Below are 21037 nucleotides of genomic sequence, written 5' to 3'. Positions count from 1 at the left end.
TTACATGACCCGGCAAATAAAAATGACATTCGCCACTCTACTAGACATTATTGATGAAATTGGGATTGATCATATTGCAAAGCAAGGATTCTACAACCGTATTCAAATCTTGCACCATAATCGTCAATAACGTATAAACGGACATGTTTTTTCAATCACTTCTGAATAGTCCTCCTGGTCATCATAAATGTTGCCGCAGACTTCCTTGGACTATGACGTTGTACCTGCTTTTTTTCTTTATCCATCTTTATCCTTATTGGAACATTTCCAGTTCTTCTAAATTTGGTGTCTGTTTATTGAAATGATATCTTGATAATATCTTGTCAACGAAATAGCATTGGTCCATAAGTATAAATACTTAGGGCATGAAATTTAAATTGCCAGCGACAATCAAACTGCCGAATTACAGAGAAGGATCACCCTAGCATGGGCCGCATATGGAGCTCTATCAGACATCTTCAAGAGCAACTTGCCAAATTATTTGAAAAGGAAGATGTTCAACCAATGTGCTTAACCCAGGCCACAGCAACGAAACTTAGAGTGGCCCAAAGAAGAATGGAACGGTCACTACTTGGACTGACTCTCAGAGACAGGGTCAGAAACGAAGAAATCTGAAGAAGGACAGGCGTCACAGATGTCACACATGACCAAGAGAAGACAGAAGAAGTAGAGGTAGACCACCTACACGATGGAGAGACGACGTCAAAAGGATTGCTGGGAATTGGTTGCAGAAAGCCCAAAATCAACAAAACTGGAAGAAATTAGGGGAGGCCTATGTTAAACTTTGGATGCAGAAGGCTGGATAATGATTATCTTGATAATTAACTATTTTGGTCATTTGGGCGTCGAAACATTAATAAAATTAGTTTTTCGATTTAATTGTGGCTTATTATGATCAAAATAGTTAATTATAAAAATGCCACAATGAAATAGCTTCAGAATGATATCTTGGTGATGATTGAACTAGAATCTGATGCGGCTGTAGTTTCGTGTTGCAACGAAATTGAAAATGGTTATTCATTTTTGATCCGAAAATTGTTCGCAGATGAATTTAATGGGACATTCTGTCTACCTAAACCGAATGAGCGAAAACTTTCGAACTTTCAAACATAAATTAATTCATGTAATCAAACACAATCAGTATATCAATGTATGACAAACAGATAATAAATGATCTAAATTCAACTAAGAAATATAAGAACATAGAAGTTGTGTGCAAACCGAAATGAAGAAACAATATAAAAAGCAAATTAAAAATATTAAATACGAAACTTAAAACTACTGAAGTTTTACACTACCATCTATTTTATTAAACTAAAATACTTTTTGGTTAGTTTTTAATTTTAGAAGATGTCTAACACAAAAACTAGTTGATTTTATGGGCATTTTTACATATCGACATGTCGGGTTGGAATAGCAAACCGACAATGGATTTTTGTATCTACTACTAAAATGAACCTAATACAACAACTAACTTTAAATATGTGAGGTTATAAGAAAATATAGCTACCAAGATCAAGATGTAATATTTTCTGTTCACGTTTATCTTATATGAGTGTTGCAATATATAGCAGCACTAAGTTTAAATCTTTTTGAATGAATTTGTTCACATATATTTGAGGGACATATGTTACAATTTTTGAAAATATGATTAAACTGATATAAAAGTTTGAGTTGTAATACATGTCAATCTTAGAAGGTTATTAAATGTTTTCCAACCAAAGTTCAGATGTACTATAATACTTATTTTAACATAAAACTATATTCTTAAGAAAAAATATAAATCGGCCATGATACCTACCATATACCATAAAAATAAGCAGCAGAAATGTTAATGTAATGTTAATATTCACAAATTAAAGTTCCTACTGACTGCGCCATTTAAAAAATAATTTATTTACTTATTAAATAATTTAAAAAATAAGTAATTAAACAATATTGCTAAAATATGTAATGGATACATATTTAACCTTACAGCTAACGCGCCCTTAAATTTGTGAAAAATTTGAGCATTTATACCGCCAATATTTTTCAGACTGTAGAAAACTATACACGACCATCTCTGTTATCCTAGAGGCCGAGTAAGCCTCACATCACACTATCACATATTTTCTACAATATCCACACCAACTTTGGTTTCATTGTAATCAATCTATTCATAGAAAAAAGTTACAATATTAATATACTTACATAAAAGGGCGCGTGTCGCAAATTTTACGAATAACGGAAATTTTGTAGATATTAACTCGTTCGCTGCCATCTCGGTCAATGTGACCGAGAAAGTAGCTTTCACACAGGCCAGCGCGGTCAGTAAGACCGAGAATTTTTTTTCATGTCCATGCCAGAGACACATTTTCACGAATTTCCTAATGTGTCTGATGTAAATTTTAAAATTTCTGTCATAAGACTTCATTATCCGTGGAAACCTACCTCTGTGCAGCTTGGTCCATCCATTTTTTCCCATTTGGAATATACCGCTTGGCCTGAACGTAAAAAACATACAAAACACTTTAGGAACATACCGAATCTCACAAACAGAATCTCGATGTTCTCGACTGGATGGTATGAGTGGGGAGTACGATCATGTGCTTTTGGGATAAACTTTACGACAGCGCGCCAGTAGTAAGGTTAAACTGCGTTAAAATAAAATAATTATTTTTCTAACTTTAAAGAACCCTAATGCTTATTATTTTTCATGGTGTATTCTTTTCACATGGCTGGTTTGTATGTCTATAAATATATATAGTACAATTATTTTCATATGAAAGGTGTCTACAAACCCAATATGGTGGTTTATTCGGAATAACGTGGTACACGGTAGAAGAGAATTATGATAATTTTTAACCTATCAGATGTTCTGTAGCTTCAATTGTTAGTAGGCAAAGCTCCAAGACTTTGAAATGAAAATTTTGTTCAGAAAAACAACAGATTTTTAACGGTTAACTTACTGTATTTTACCAAATGAAGGATATTCAATTAAATGTGTGTGTATAGTTTTGTTTCTTTTCATAATAACGGTTAAAATAGGAAAATTTCTGACCTAACAACAAAATTTCTGTTGTACAGAAGAGTTACATTTCACATAGATTTATAACTTCTTTTTCACTGATGAAGCGTAAGTAGTTAATATATACTTCGAGACTAATACAGAGTGCATAACATGTTTTCTGACTTTCTGTCAAAAGATGAGAAATATTTTCGGTAACTGTATACCTGCAAAGCTTTGATCAGTACAGATTGTCGGTTCTGGCATATGAAACATTGGCTTTTAACAACAGCATAGTCGGCAAACTTCAAGTGACTAGAGAGCTATGGAACGGAGAATGCTCAACATTAAGCTCAATGATCGCAAATCCAATGAAGAAATAAGATGCGATCCAAAAGATTGCCATGTTAAAATGGAACAGGGTAGGACTGTAGGACACACGAAGAATGGAAGACAACCGTTAGACGAAGCGAATTCTTGAATGGCGACCAAGGGCAAGCAGGAGAAGTAGAGACAGACCTCAGACGGATGACATCAAGCGAATGACTGGCCACGAATGATACAAAAAACAGCATAAGAAATGAATGGACACACCTTTGGGAGGCTTATATCACACGATGGATGGAATAGCTGTTGATGACGATACCTACAAAGCACAGGTTTTAGGAATGTTTCATAATGCATGATTATTATTTACCACTAATTCTCGAGCACTAAATACCCCAGGCTGTGGGTGAAAAAACGTGATATAATTCAGGAATTTTTGAAACCTATCAGGTGTTGTAAAGTACGATGCCAGGAATAACTTCTACTAAAATGTAACCAAAAATATTGTGCGCTTTTTTTATTGCGATTTTCATTTGTTAAATTTGCAATTTTTAATGATTTTTAATTTTGTAGCTTAGGATATTGATTTTAGAAAAAAACTTTTTAATAGAAAGTTGTAGTAAATTAAAAAACCTACAATTTGAGCTATGGTAAGTTTAATTTCGTTAATTGGTTATTGCAAAACCGTTTTTTACAATTGCATTATTTATTCTACAAATATATTTTTTTATTTTTTAAAGCTTTAAAATGAAGATCTTTCAATTCCAAACATAAAAAAAATAGTAAAGCCAGATTAACGAATTTGTTGCTTAGATATTATAAATTGTTTATCCCAAGAGGTCAAATGTCGAAGGCTATAACTTTTTGAAAAAAAAAAATCGTAAAGAGTTGGTGAAACATCCAATCTCCTTCTAAAGAGTTATATTTTCATATTCTGATGTAAATAAATGCGTAAAACATTTTTAAACATCTAATTTTTGGGTTTGAAAATTAGGGGGCAAATTTCGTTATAAACATTTAGAGCTGAAGCGGCCCTGTACATCCTATGAGTTTTTAACTTGCAGATTATTGTTGCTAAAGATGAAACGATGATTTATAAAAAATAAAAAATTTCTACAACCAACTGAAGCCGAGATAGTTTTTGGGTTTGAAAATAAGGGGGCAAATTTCGTTATAAACATTTAGAGTTGAACCGGCCCTGTATATCCTATGAGTTTCTAACTTACAGATTATTGTTGCTGAAGACGAAACAAAGATTTATAAAAAAAATAAAATTTTCTACAACCAACTGAAGCCGAGATAATTGTTTTTTTTTTCTTAAATCGTAGTGCCTTTATTTATAACAATTAAGAAATTATTCTACAGTCATTGACTAAAGAAAGACTTATATTATCTAAAAATAAACATTATTATAAAATATAATTACATTTAATTATTAAAAATTATTTTTTAAATGGGTGCTGCAAGCGGCCGAATTTTGCAAATCGCCCGGCTCGCTTCAAATCCGCGCGCTCAGGAAATTTTTACGTAACTTGTATTAAATTTTGACAGAAAACAATTTAATAATAATATTACCATTATAATATACAGTTTATTTACCACTGTATTTGTTTTTCTTGATAAACTTTAAATGTGAAATACAAAAAGAATAGTCACTACAAGAACAAAAAGTTTTATACATATTGTATATTATAGTAAGAAGTAACATTATTATTATTATATTTATACAACAATGAAAAAATTAAAAATATAGTTATATATTTCATATATATGTATCATTTTTGTAATATTATTTCTTCAGAAATGAAATTTCACATATAAAAGTTTATCAAGAAAAACAAATACAGTGGTACATAGACTGTATATTATAATGGTAATATTATTAAATTGTTTTCTGTCAAAATTTAATACAAGTTACGTAAAAATTTTCCGACCGCGCGGATTTGAAGCGAGCCGGGCGATTTGCAAAATTCGTCCGCTCGCAAAAGCACCAATTTTAAAAATAATCTTTAATAATTAAATGTAATTATATTTTATAATAATTTTTATTTTAAGATAATATAAGTCTTTCTTTAGTCAATGACTGTAAAATAATTTCCTAATTGTTATAAATAAAGGCACTACGACTTAAGAAAAAAAAAACAATTATCTCGGCTTCAGTTGGTTGTAGAAAATTTTTATTTTTTTATAAATCTTCGTTTTGTCTTCAGCAACAATAATCTGTAAGTTAGAAACTCATAGGATGTACAGGGCCGCTTCAGCTCTAAATGTTTATAACGAAATTTGCCCCCTTATTTTTAAACCCAAAAATTATCTCGGCTTCAGTTGGTCGTAGAAATTTTTTATTTTTTTATAAATCTTCGTTTCATCTTCAGCAACAATAATCTGTAAGTTAAAAACTCATAGGATGTACAGGGCCGCTTCAGCTCTAAATGTTTATAACGAAATTTGCCCCCTTATTTTCAAACCCAAAAATTAGAGGTTTAAACATGTTTTACGCATTTATTTACATCAGAATATGAAAATATAACTCTTGAGAAGGAGATTAGATGTTTCAACAACTCTGTACGGTTTTTTTTCAAAAAGTTATAGCCTTCGATATTTGATCTCTTGGGATAAACAATTTATAATATCTAAGCAACAAATTCGTTGGAATTGAAAGATCTTCATTTTAAAGCTTTAAAAAATAAAAAAAAATTATTTGTACAATAAATAATGCAATTGTAAAAAACGGCCATTTTGGACCTTTCGCAGGCTGTTTTGCAATAACCAATAAACCAAATTAAACTTACCATACCTGAAATTGTAGGTTTTTTAATTTACTACAACTTTCTATTAAAAAGTTTTTCTCTAAAATCAATATCCTAAGCTGCAAAATTAAAAATCATTAAAAATTGCAAATTTAACAAATAAAAATCGCAATAAAAAAAAGCGCACAATATTTTTGGTTACATTTTAGTAGAAGTTATTCCTGGCATCGTCCTTTACAACACCTGATAGGTTTCAAAAATTCCTGAATTATATCCTGAAATCGACATATTTTTCACCCACAGCCTGGGGTAAAAACATTTTATGATAATCGTGTACTTTGCTCGACAAATTCGTGTAGTTTCTTTGCAGACAAAAGAGTGCGCCACTCATTTTAGGCCGTTAGAGAGCATTTAGCTTATGATCGTATATTATTGTCAAATGATTATTCAAAAGTTAATGAAGCAAAGTCTTTAGAGTAAGTCCTATGACATTGAAGGACGAGATACATCTTACACTATTAATGTTTTTGTATTTTAGTATAGTTATTGTTGTTAATATTATTTTGGTATAAGTGGATATTGAATGGCTGATATTCAAACAGGTTTTTATTATTAGACGCTTGTCCTGAGTATTTTCCTTATTTGTTTTATTTCTGCTGCGGTTACATCACCACTACCTTTTGCGTAAGTTAGATTTTTTTATGAAAAGTTCAAGAATTATTTACCTCATTTCGCTTTCATTTGCGACTTGTGTTTGTTATCTAACAGTTCATATTACTTAAAAAATTCCTATTCTTAAAAGTTATATTAGTAACCTATGAAAGGAACTCAATAGGGCTTTTCATCGATTGTCATTTGTTTCGAGCTTCTGTCATATGTTGTATAATCTCTGTATATTAACATTATACACGGATTATACGAAATATGACAGAAGCTCGAAACAAGTGACTGTGGATGAAAAACCCTATTCGAAATCATCATATTATATTCAATTTGATTTATTATTTTTCACTTCAACTCATCTGTCAGTTAGTCGGAACTAAGGATAAATAATAAAAAAATGAAAAATGGGTTGGGGAAATGTATATGATTTGTCGAAAGTAATAAAAAACCTTTTTGAATAATTTTGGCACAAATACTATAATAACGATGTGAGTGAATAAAATGATAGAAATAATGAAAAATATTTAATTTAATGCATGCAATCTAGTAAGATAATTTTGATGTTTAGTTTTGAAAGGATTTTCAATACATGATTGTGAACGATTGTCTAAATTTAACACTTACTTAATTTAAAAAAAATCTAGACTATCATTTGGACCTTTTTAGTTAAGTTCTAATTTTTTTATAGTTTTTTCTTACGTCATTTTTTGCATTGACTCATTATGTAAATAGGATAGCCACCGATATTGCAATTATTATTCAATTAAAAAACTGTTCAGTAATGTCCCAATTTCTTTAAATTATTGAAACAAGGCGTTCTCCTTCTAATCTAGTGGAGTCACTGAAGGTTTTCACCTCCGATTTCGTTGAACCTTCATCGATTTTCATGAAAATTGGTGTGTAATTAGAGGATACCTCGATGAACAAAGGTGACATAATGCCAACTTGCGCTTTTACCCTGGCGGTGGATGCCACCCCTTCTCGGGGGTGAAAATTATTTTATTAAAAATAATACCATAAATCGATAGAGGGACAAATTATAAGCAACATTTGTTATATCAAGTTAATAATATAAATTAACACTTTTTGAGTTATTAAAGACCAAAGATTTTATTTTTTCGTAAAAAATGAATGTTTTAAATCGGTTTTTCACGTATAACTCAAAAACTATAAGCTTTTACAAAATAGTTATTATTACTGAAATTGATGATAATAAAAAACTGAATACATTCCTTACTTAAAAAACTAAACTGATGTTAGTTCAGAGTTATTGGCAATTGAATGTGTGTTTTTTTCGACGAGTACTCAAATCTAAGTATTCAAGCTTAAATAACGGGAAAACGATACAATGTATAAAATATACCTGCTAATCATTTGTCAACGTACTTCGAAATACCTATTAAATGAGCTTCAGAACAAGTTAATAGCGTCAAAATTAAGCAAGTTATGATGAAAATAAAAGAATTCTTTCGAATTTTTTAGGAAAAAGTGAAAAATAAAACATACGCCATTTCCACAAATATTAAAATTTATAATAGTCCTTAAAATAACTTCTTTATATTAGCATAAGTAATGATTTTAATAATTTTGACCGGTTTAGAATGCATATTTTTGAAAAAAAGATATACATAATTTAAAAAAATCGGAGTTATGTATTAAAAAAATAACATTTTTTGGAAAAATTCTTAAAAATTAAATTTTGAAAAAGTTTTGGTGCATAAATTTTAATGCTATGAACATGTTCGGGGGCTCATTTAATAGATAATTTTAAGTACTTTAACAAATGTTAAATAAGTTTATGTTATAAAATGCATCATTTTCCCGTTATTTCAGCTTGAATACTTAGATTTTTTTACTCGCCGAAAAAACTATATATTCAATTACCTATAGCTCACTTTTAATTAACACTAAAAGGTTTTTCTGGTAAAGGATTTATTTCATTTTTTATTAGCTTCAATTTTGGTAATATTAACTTTTTTTCGAAAACTTATAGTTTTGAGTTATTGATGAAAAATCGGTTAAAAACATGCATTTTTCTCAAGAAAAATTAAAATCTTTGATCTTCAATAACTCAAAAAGTTTTGATTTATTTTAATAACTTTATATAACAAATTTTGCTTAGAATTTGTCCTTCTATCGAATTATGGGGTTATTTTCAATAAAATAATTTTCACCCCCGAGAAGGGGTGGCATCCACCCCCAGGATAAAAGCGCAAGTTGACACCATGTCACCTTTGTACCTTGAGATATCCTCTAACCACTCACCAATTTTCATGCAAATCGATGTAGGTTCAACGAAATCGGAGGTAATAGCTCATATCCACCTCCAGTGACTGCACTAATCGATGTGTTGTCCTTTTATCTTGGATTGTCAAATAGGTATAATAACGAATTTTCGTCTTCAGATACCATATTAAACAGTTCTAGTTTTCTTTTTGTAATAGAATATACTTAATATTTAGCTCTGTGTTAATCTTGTAGTACTTTATTATTTTTATGAGGTCTACTATGCTACCATATTGGTCCCAAGAGTCCTACGTCTAGTTTGTCAATCTATATAGAACATAATTTGGAACTATACAACTGTTACATATTCATTTTCCATATTGAAATTTATGCTGCATATAATGCTTTGAACTATTTTGATCTTATCTTTTCTGATAGTATATCTAATTCTATAATTGTATTTTTAAGAGTCAAAAATGTTCTTAGTGAGATGTCATAGATCGACAGACACTTCGATATTGGAAGAGCACAATATATCCACCTTTGGACATAGAACTCACACTATTTTCTCCGTTTTTCTTTCCTTAAGCAATTCAACTCTGTATTGGTCTGTAGTAAAGTATTACCATTCCAAGTTGTGCCTTCATGTTGATAGCTTCACAAATCCAGTATATATTTACCTTATTCCATCTGCCAGTATCAACGCCAACGAATATATAACCTTTTTAAACAATAAGAAACCAGAAAAGGTTGAAGTAATGTGGGATATTCGGCATACTTTGAGTTTCATGTATCTGCATCTGTCTTCTATCAGTAACAGGCAAAAGGCCTACATTCCTTGACAAACAGGCGCTACACTCCACTTGTAGGATTTCGAATATAATACCTAGGTATAGATTCGCTTACCATATCTCGATCGACTGTATGAAATAATTCGAAGTCGTGGAGTAGGTAAATGATTTAGTGGTAGGATCAAAATAAATACAATCGACGTAACTACAAACTGACTTATCATTCTTTATTGAGGTAAATATTCTGTTAGACTACGAATTTACAAGAGTTCAAGTTCAACCCCTTATAAGCTCACCAATAAATAATTCGATCTAAGAAGTTATTGCAATTGCAACAGCATTTAGCAATTGATTAAATTCTACAGGATGGTAAATAACCTCGTAATCAAAATATATTATAGATATCGATATAATTTAGGATGTTAAGATTAATGTGAGATTACAAATGAAGGGTTTAATTTGTGATTGAACACCACTACCTCACCGCTGAGTTGTAGTGTTCAATCACAAGTTAACTCAGTGGTGAGTTAGTGGTGTTCCAGTACCATAAGTTTAAATTTATTTACGCCAAGATAGTAAAAAGAGAACAAAATACCAATGTGACTCATTTGAAATTTCTGACTTCAAAATAATAAATTATTGTTTTACTGTAGCAAAAAATAAGAATATGTTTTAACTAGAGTTATGTATTAATTTTTTCATTATTTCTATGTAAATATTTTTATATCGTAGGTAAATAACGTCCTTTGTATATTAGTTGTGTACGTAAAACAAATAAAAATATTGCAGCTTATTATGCTTATTATGTATAGAATTTAGACTGTATATTTGCATCATCGGCAATATATCCCTACACTTTTATAATTATTATATTTATGGGTATATCAGAATAATTTTTGTTCTCTGTATAATATGTAAAAATTAACATTTTATTTGTATACCATGCCACATAGAATTAATATAATTTGTGATGTTCACAAGATTTTTGTTTTATTCGGACCCTAATTTTCGATAATTAATAATCGCTTCAAAACAAGAAGAGATGGAAAACATAATTAGGAGGCTAAAATAGAAAAGCAAAGAGTATGGGCTAATTCTAAATAGGAGGAAGACAAAAATCATGATAATAGACCGAGCACAGAAAAATCTTTAACATATTAAAGAGATCGGGCGTTTTGAAGTCGTAGATAGTTTCATATACCTGGGATCTCTTATTACTCCAGTGAAATAAGCTAGAAATAGACCATGTTCGGGACGCTCAAAGAGCTGACTACTTTTTTAGTTATTGTAGACCTATAGGAAGAAAACCTACCTGTTTCCTGCGTAGAGTTCGCGTTCGTTTTTAATTAACAATTTTGAGCAAAAATCGCGATTTTTTCGATTTTTTGCACCCCATTCAAAAGCTAAACAGTTGACATAAAACTACAAAATTTAATTTTTAAGAACATTGAAGAACCTTCAAAATGCTGATTTTTGAAAGTTGAAAAGTTAATTTGTTGCTACGCAAACTACAAAATAAGTGAAAATCGGTATTTATTAATAACTTTTACTAAAACTTTTACTTTAGAACTTTAGTGATTCACTTAAAGTTGGGTATTGGGGTACTTAACAAACCCTCAAAATTTGAGACCGATCCATGAATTAGTTTAAAAGTTATTCTATTTGTTTATCCTAGAGACCTTTATTTTGCAATAACATAAGACAGGAAATAATGAAGATAGGGCAATTATGCGTATCTCAAATAAATGTAGAAAATTGATACTATCAAAATGTACTAAAAGAAGATAAAAAAATTATCTGATATATCTAGTCAAAAATCCTAATGAAAAATTTTTGAAATTTTGTAGTTTATAAACATTTAGAATAACTTTTAAAAATATTGTCCGTAGAAAAAATCATTTTACATATTCGAAAAGTTGGTATTTTACACGAATTTTTAAAAATATAGTTCAATTGGTGACTAGTCGTGGTAAGTGAAGGGGGAGCTGGGAGCCGACAAATGCACGAATTCAAAAACTAAAAACAACAACTTAAAACTACATACTATCATTTTCTATATCTCGGAATCTATTGAATATATTTTGATCTTTATTTTTTTAATTTGTATGTAATTTTTCTGTACATTACAAATATGCAATTTGACATTTATTAAATAATAAACAGTCTAATTTGTTTAAGCAATTCTTGAAAAAATAATATTTTCCCAAAAATCCATGTTTTTAATCATACTATCATTATTAATCATAGAAAAAGTTAAGTTATTCTTTAATAAATATTCTTCTATTCTATATTCTCATAAAAATTAATCTTCAGTAAATAATTATCTGATAAAAATAATTTATTTATTAAAGTGTACTTTAACTTTTTCTCTGATCATTAATGATACTATGAATAAAAAAATAGATTTTTGTAAAAAAATATTATTTCAAGAATTGTTTAAACAAATTAGGCTGATTATTAATTAATAAATTTATAAGCAAATTGCATATGTGTAATGTACGTAGAAATAACATACAAATTAAAAAAAGACAGATCAAAATCCATTGAGTTGATCCGGAGATACAGAAAATTGTATTAGTTTGAAATTGCTTTTTTGGTATTTTAACTCGGTGTATTCGTAGATTCCCCCTAGTAACCGTTTGAACTACATTTTTGAAAAATCGTAGAGAATGCTGTGAAGATACAATGTTTGTGCAAATTTTTTAACAAAAAAATACAAATCCCATTCTTTAAAATGGCATCAATGAAATTCCTTAATTATTATAAACAACTTAGCTGTGAATTAAAAAAAACACATGGCTAACTTTGTCCCAAATGAACACAGGCTAAATTTTTTTATTGGAAAATTCGTATACTAGCTTTTCGAATATATTTATTCTAAATGTTTATAAACTACAAAATTTCAAAATTTTGGCATTAAAATTTTTGATTATATTAATTAATTCTTTTATCTTTTTTAAATACATTTTGATACTGTCAGTCTTCTACTTTCAATTGGCATACTCAGAATTGCCCAATGTTCATTATTTTATTTCTTATGTTATTGCAAAATAAAGGTCTCTGGGATAAACAAATAGAATAACCTTTAAACTAACTAATGGATCGGTCTCAAATTTTGAGGGTGTGTTAAGTACCAAAATACCCAACTTTGGGTGAAACATTAAAATTCTAAGTTAAATTTAGTAAAAGTTATTAACAAATATCGATATGCATTTATTTTGTAATTTGCGAAGCAACAAATTAACTTTTTAACTCTAACCTAACAGGTAGGTTATCTTCCTATAGGTCTACAATAAGTAAAAAAGTAGTCAGCTACCTGGATCTTTGAGTGTCCTGAGAAAATCCTTATTTCTCTGGACTATATATCAAACAAAGGAGGATATGAGGATATGATGTTCAAGACGTAGTGAGATGGGCAAGAGCACGACGAAGCATGTGGAGAGACCACGTTGATCGGATGGACCATGAACGTATGGCGAAATGGGTGAAGACACAGAAGCCCAACACCAAGCGACCCATAGGAAGACCCAAAAAACGATGGTACGGGAGCTGGAGCTCCGGATCGTAGCAGATACTGTAGGTCATAGAAGAAGAAGAACAGACAGAACAGGCCATAGTCCTATTAAAAGAAGAAGAGAATATGACAGATTATACATACGTACAGTCGGAAAAATGAAAGATTACCCATGAACGATCACATCAATCACTTATTTTGTATTTTTTGTCTTTTTCTATAAATAACAAACTTTTGTTATAGAAAAAGACAACAAATACAAAATAAGTGATTGATGTGATCGTTCATGGGCAATCTTTCATTTTTACGACTGTAGAAGGTTTACTGTCACAAAAACAGCTACGAAGAAGCTTGATAACATTTTGGAAAAACTCGACCACAACAGTACACACAAAATTAAGATTGGTAAGACCACTCATGTTTCACCATAGCATCTGAAACGTAGACCCTGCAGAAAGCAGATAAGAATAAAATGAGGCTTTTGAAATGTGGGTATACCGCCGCATGTTGAGAATATCCTGGGTTGAATAAATGTATCCACAACAGAACAACTCGATATAAAAAATAGGTTGCTTAAACAAATACAACAGAGACAGTATTTTGGACACATTGGCAAAATAACAGGCACGATGGAAAAACTTATCATTGAGGTCTAAGTTAAAGGAAAACGACCGAGGGAAAGGTCTTCAAGCAGTTGGGTTGATCAAACAAAAATACTGATCAACCGAGACATTCAAGATGCTGAACAACTAGCCCAGAACAGAGAACGATGGAAATAAATTATAAAAATTTGAGGGTGTCATCACATTTCTATCATGGAGTGAGGACCGAGAAGGAGAAACCATATAAACCTTATAAGGCAATTTAGACCAGGGCGGATCTGTGAAAAAACGTCTATTTTTGGATGTGGGAGGTGGCATTCGGATTTTTGCAGATAAAGGTAGGTGACAACTTCAACAATAATAATTGACTTATGCTCCTCAAATATGCCCGGAACATTATTAAAAAAATTAAAATATATAAAAAATTCGAAAAACATCGATTTTCTTCTACTTTCTTTGCTTATAACTTTAAAACGATTCATTTTGGAAAAAAGTCGTGGGGAGGTAAAATAAAGATAATTGAATTTTGTATCATATTCGTCTAGTTAAAAATGTCTTAAATTATTAACCTTTCTGCAAAATAGCAATAAATACAAAATAAGGGGGCAAAATAAGCATATTCTTATTCAATGTTTTTCAACCACTTTGGTTGCACTTAGAACCTTCGTAATTCGCTTAGAAAATTCTTACAACATACTTTTAAATCGTCCATCAAATTTCATTATCGACTTAATAGATTTTGCATAATAATTTTGCAATCTAAATTTTTTAAAAAAGTTAAACTTTTTTAAAAACTTTCTGAACAAAAAGTAGACCATTTAGAAGTTTGCTAATTTTTTACATTTAAAGAGGCGCTCTACCTATCTAATGCACTTTACAGAACTAAAATTAGATTATTTAAGCGGCCTCAGCACTGTTTTAAAGTTATAAATAATTTTTGGTTTATAAACAAATACAGTGAGGACGTTTGAGTTGGAATAAATTCATTTTTCAGTTATTTATCAAATCAACATTTTTTTCTGTTTTAGGACAACAGTAAAATGTATTTCGAATTAAATAAATTATATAATTTCTTCTTTTTGTCTCAATTAATTAAAAAAAATTTGTGGGCACCCTGTATAAATAATTATGTTAATGTCTAGAATAACGAATAGAGAATTGAACAACCTTTCGAATAAGCTAGCACACGACCCCCACATAACAATTTCATGTTCTTAGTAGATTCATAGAACATACTTTTCAGAAAAAGAATAGAACCTAGAATATGCGTAATTACCATTGCGAATGTGCAGAGCATATACTGAGTATATACTACATTACAGTACTTAAACGTTCTATGTATATCCTTAGAATGTACTACCGCATTTCTTTTCAGTATATACCAAGTACATACTTTTTAGAAGATTCTAAGGAGGTGCTATAAACCTTCTATTTATATACTTAGAATGTACGATCGCACATATTTTTAGTATATGGGAAGAATATTCCAAGGAAGTGCTATATACCTTCTAGTTATAAGTATACTTAGAATGTACTATCGCACATATTTTTAGTATATGGGAAGAATATTCCAAGGAAGTGCTATATACCTTCTATGTATATACTTAGAATGTACTATCGCACATATTTTTAGTATATGGGAAGAATATGCCAAGGAAGTACTATATAACTTCTATGTATAATGTATATAATTAGAATGTACTATCGCACATATTTTTAGTATATGGGAAGAATATTTCAAGGATGTGCTGTATTTCTCAGAAGTATGTTTTCAACATCACCCAATCTCATCCTAGGTTCTACTAATATATTATATTTACATATTCTAATTGCATATGAGAATGTAGTTATTACATTCTACAATATTACGTAAAAAGTAAGTATAAAATATATAAACTTTAGTTAGTTATATAGGTACCTATGTATAATAAATACACTTGCGATCATAAAAAGCGGGTCACTCGATGAATTATTCAAGTTAGACGTCTCGAATTTTCTAAACCTGTGATCCGATTTGAGTGATTTTTTAGTATGTCATAGCCTTATTCTTTAACAATATCGCCATAATAATATTGTTGCTAGATAGGTAAACTGTCATTGTATACAGGGTGTAACAATCATACTGTTTTTATTCCTCAAAGTGTGGAACACCCCGTTTAATGTTTTAGCATAGATAAGATATTGAAATTAAAACTCGATTGTAGCCTTAGGCTTTCTTAACATTTTCTTTTTTGATTTATTTGTTTATGTTGGATAATAAAAAAGTTAGGCACCTTAACAACTAACCATGTTTTTCATCAATACAGGGTGTTTCTAAATAAGTGCGACAAATTTTAAGGGGCAATTCTGCATGAAAAAGTAATGACTGTTTGCTTTATAAACGTATGACCGCAAATTCTTCAGTTTCGAGATACGGGATGTTCAATTTTTTCCTACAAACTGACAATTTATTTATTGCTCTAAAACCGGTTGAAATATGCAAATGAAATTTGGTAGATGTTAAGAGGTAGTTATGGCACATTTTTTGACATACAATTAAGAATTTTATATTCACTATTGGCGTGCATACGGGATGTATTTAAAATGTTTATACCCGTATGCACGCCAATGGTGAACATAGAATTATTAATTGTATGTCAAAAAATCCACAATAACTGCCTCTTAAAACCTACCAAATTTCATTTGCATATCTCTATTGGTTTTAGAGCAATAAATAAATCGTCAGTTTGTAAGAAAAATTTCAACATCCCGTATCTCGGAAACGAAGCATTTACGGACATATGTTTATAAAGCAAACTGTCATTATTTTTTCATACAGAGTTACCCCTTAAAGTTTGTCGCACTTATTTAGAAACATCCTGTATTGATGAAGAACATGGCTAGTTATTAACGTGCTTAACTTTTTTATCATCCAACATAAACAAATAAATCAAAAAAGAAAATGTTAAGAGAGCCTAAGGCTACAATTGAGTTTTAATTTCAATATTTTATCTATGCTAAAACATTTTACAGGGTGTTCCAAACTTTTAGGAATAAACACAGTATGATTGTTACACCCGGTATACAATGACAATTTACCGGTCTAGCAACAATATTATTATAGCGATATTGTTAAAGAATAAGGCTATAACATACTAAAAAAATCACTCAAATCGGACAACAGGTTTAGAAAATTCGAGACATCTAACTTGAATAACTCATCGAGTGACCCGCTTTTTATGATCGCGAGTGTATTATATGGGTAAGTAGCCTATAATATACTTATATATAAAATATAAGTAATATATTTAGTTATTATGTGCACATCAAAATAAAAATGCTGCTTATATAATTATATAATAGCCAAATATATATAATATGTATGTAAATTACTAAAATTTATAGGTATCTATATACATTATACATACTTTTACTTACTAGGTATTTAGGAAATATTGAAGTACCAATATGAATTTATTATTTTCAAGCTGCTTTTTATGTTCTTAAAAATGTTTTAGTCCTTGTAGCTAGAAATATTTCGTCTTCGCTTCGTTCTAACAGCGTAGACATAAATGCCTAACTCTTTGGAAACTATTTTCATATTTTGCCCTTTTGTTACCTACCCCCTTCCCTTGTGCAGGTATAAAATATGTAATGCAAGGGTCAGAATGACAATGAATGGCCGTTTCCGGATTCCCGAAAATTATAGGTAAAAATACTTATGGTATAAACTCAAATCAAAATGATATATTCATTTCAATTGAAAACGAAACGAGAATTTCTCATTTTTCTTCAATAGAATTAAGTTTTAAACTTTTTTACCATACAATTAAAACGGTTTAAAAAAAAATGAATTAGATAGTTCAGTAGTACCTACCAAAATACCTAAATTTTATTAATTATTCTTAACGCGAAGTTGATAATCTATAGGCTAACATTATTCTTCTTCCTATAGGTACATACAGTATATTCTTTTTAAGATATTTTAAAAGTATATACAAGTATGTGTTAAGCATATACTTTTGCATATACTTACGCATATACTAAGAATATTCGATTAAGGTATATTCTAAGAATAAACTTTTACGAACATTCCTAGATACTACGTACACGAATGTGCTCAGTATATTCGGTCCAAGAATATTCTTTGAAGCACATGCAAAGAACATGAAATTTAGAATGTTTTTTATGGTACATGCTATGCTTGTACTACGCATATACTAAAAAGGATATACTTCGATGAATGTTGGTAGGATATGCTTAGAACATGATGCGAATATCATTGTTATGTGGGGGCCCCTATTCTCATTAAAAAAAATCATCGATTACGTCATCACACTCAGATGGATGACGTCACTAGTATGATATATATGCCAGAAAATTATAATTTAAATATAAAAATCGACCTGTTTCGGGATTGATCTCCAGAGTCGCGAGAAAATGAATTTATTCCAACTCAAACGTCCTCACTATATTTGTTTATAAGCCAAAAAATTTAAAACAGTGCTAAGGCCGCTTAAATAATCCGATTTTAATTCTGTAAAGTGTATTAGATAGGTAGAGCGCCTCTTGATATGTAAAAAAATTAGCAAACTTCTAAATGGTCTACTTTTTGTTCAGAAAGTTTTTAAAAAATTTGAACTTTTTAAAAAAAAATTAGATTGCAAAATTATTATGCAATAGCTATTTGTATAACAAGGGAGGAAAGTGTAACTTTTCCTCCCGAGAATGAAGTTTACTGCCCGACGCGTAGCGGAGGGCAGTAATCATTCAAGGGAGGAAAAGGCACTTTACTCCCATGTTATACATATGGGTTTTCCACCTTCCTCAAATAACAAGTCATTTTTTCATTTTTACTTAATTTATTTATGTAACTAACCAACAAAATTTATTAGAACTAAAACAACAAGTAGGTACAATATAACTGTCAACTGTCAAATATAAGTCAAATTATTAATGTAAACATTGTTAAATCAAAATAACAATTTACTGTTTTTTACCATTCTGCAAAATACAGGATGTTTTATAAATAAACGTTAAAATGTATAGATACTTCGTAATAGAAAATAGATATTATACAGGGCGTCAATAAGTTATATTTCATGAATGAAATACCATGACGTCACTTTTACTTTTCCTCCCTAGGGAGGAAAAATATTTTCCTCCCTAGGGAGGAAAAGTACAACTTTGCTCCCTACAATCAGGTCCGGAAAAGTATACTTTCGGTAGAGGTAGGTGGAAAAATCTATTACAGTATTTCTCATGATCATTTTTCAGTGCGTAACAAATGATAGGAAAAAGGGTAAGTCCGTGATAATACACATTTATGACATTTATTCTAACATGACATTTTAGTTAAATCTGACAGTTGTCACATTTTATTTTCAATTTGGAATAAAAACAAATCAAAAGTGTTTCTTGCATTTATAATTTGGTATTTTCTTTGATTTGTATAGTCTTATAAATTATACAGATTATATTTGTAATATTATTACCTAATTAAAAAAATTTTTTTTATTATGGCGCCATCTATCGGCAACTAGAATAACTAGAATAAATGTTATAAAAATGTCACCGACGAAAAGTAATCACCGACGTGCCTCTTTTCTGTCACATACAATTTAATGCGTTAGAAAGAAATCGAAAAACTGTGACGCACTGAAAGATGATCATGAGAAATACTGTATATCGATTTTAATGAAATTTGGTGGACGGATTAAGTATGTTGTAAGAATTTTCTTAGCGAATTACGAAGGTTCTAAGTGCAACCAAAGTGGTTGAAAAACATTGAATAAAAACAGGCTTATTTTGCCCACTTATTTTGTATTTATTGCTATTTTGCAGAAAGGGTAATAATTTAAGACATTTTACACCAGTCTTATATCATACAAAATTCAATTATCTTTATTTTATTTCCCTACGACTTTGTTCCAAAATGAATCGTTTTTAAGTTATAAGCAACGAAAGTTGAAAAAAATCGATATTTTTCGAAATTTTTAAATATTTTAATTTTTTTATTAATGTTCCAGGCATATTTGAGAAGGAGCATAAGTAAGTCAATTATAATTATTGAAGTTGTCACCTAACTTTATCTGCAAAAATCCAAATGGCACCTCTCACATCCACCTCAAAACAGATCCGCCCTGGTCTAATTTAATATTAACAATAAAAATGAATAAGAATGAGGTTTAACAAGAGAATTTAAAGCCTCGTCGGGCAGATAGATAGCCATAGCCCATGCCGTTTATGTTTATGAAGGTTAAGTTTATGAAGGATTTAAGATGAACAACCTTTGCCTCAAGAATACTCTGCTATGCAAATGATGCTGAAAAGGAAGACGGCCTACAACGCTGTCTCTACAGGTTAACGCAGTGACAAAAAGTCTCAATACGTAAAATAAAACAGAATCTATAGTGATATACAAAAATTCGATACGATGTTAGTAATAAATGGGCATATTATAAATCATGTGATGAATTTGAATTATTTAGAAACATCGAACAGCAGAGTAAGTACAACGAATGAAGTGGATAATCAGATCAAAACAATATCAGGGTGTTTGCAGTAAAATAATATGAAGAAATAAATACATGATCACAGATGAAAACCTTTTAAGCGTTCCACAAGAAAACAGTTTCATGATCTGATAATACCAAAATTAAATGGCAATAAAATTATTGTTAACTTACCCTTGCCCTCGATATGAGGTTCTGAACAACCACTAATTATATACACACTCTCTTGAGATATTGTAACCAAATCTTTCAATAAGATATTTAGTGTAGGAAACAAAGGTTGAACCTTGCAAAATGGACACAAGTCCGGTTTTATTTTTTTTCTGGTTTATCAAGGGGTGCTTATTATAGGACTAACTTTTTCTGAAAAAATTTCGCCCCGGAACCCCCCTTTTCACCCCTTTAAAGGGGGTAATTTGTGGTTTTTGCGGAACGTAGCCCTTCCTGTACCTTTTACAAAAAATTTCTTTTATAGAAATATGAAGAAGACTATATTTTCTACGATTTATTTCCAACAGCATATGTCTATCATCCACCGTTTAGCAAGGGTTGCGCCCCAAAGTTGACAAGTTTTAAAAAAAGATGTTTTAAAAAAATATATATTTTTCCCTAACTGTAACCGAAATTAAGAAAAAATCCTACCGCAATTATTCACAAATAATTGATTGATTTTTTGGTATAGGT

The 21037-nt window shown here is 30.1% G+C and overlaps 1 protein-coding gene across 1 annotated transcript in view; it reads right to left on the bottom strand.

Annotated features, from left to right (window-relative positions):
• Window positions 1-20615, bottom strand: part of LOC114329904 (uncharacterized) — a 140553-nt gene extending 119938 nt beyond the window's left edge. Inside the window, exon 1 of the mRNA XM_050645279.1 lies at window positions 20528-20615. The gene's annotated coding sequence lies outside the window, so the exon portion shown is untranslated. The remainder of the gene's footprint in view (window positions 1-20527) is intronic.
• Window positions 20616-21037: the final 422 nt, after the last annotated feature.

Source organism: Diabrotica virgifera, chromosome 3 (assembly GCF_917563875.1).
Source record: "Diabrotica virgifera virgifera chromosome 3, PGI_DIABVI_V3a".
Lineage (NCBI taxonomy): Eukaryota > Metazoa > Arthropoda > Insecta > Coleoptera > Chrysomelidae > Diabrotica > Diabrotica virgifera.
The sequence above is the reverse complement of the archived record's forward strand: the minus strand, read 5'-3'. Positions and strand labels throughout refer to the sequence as shown.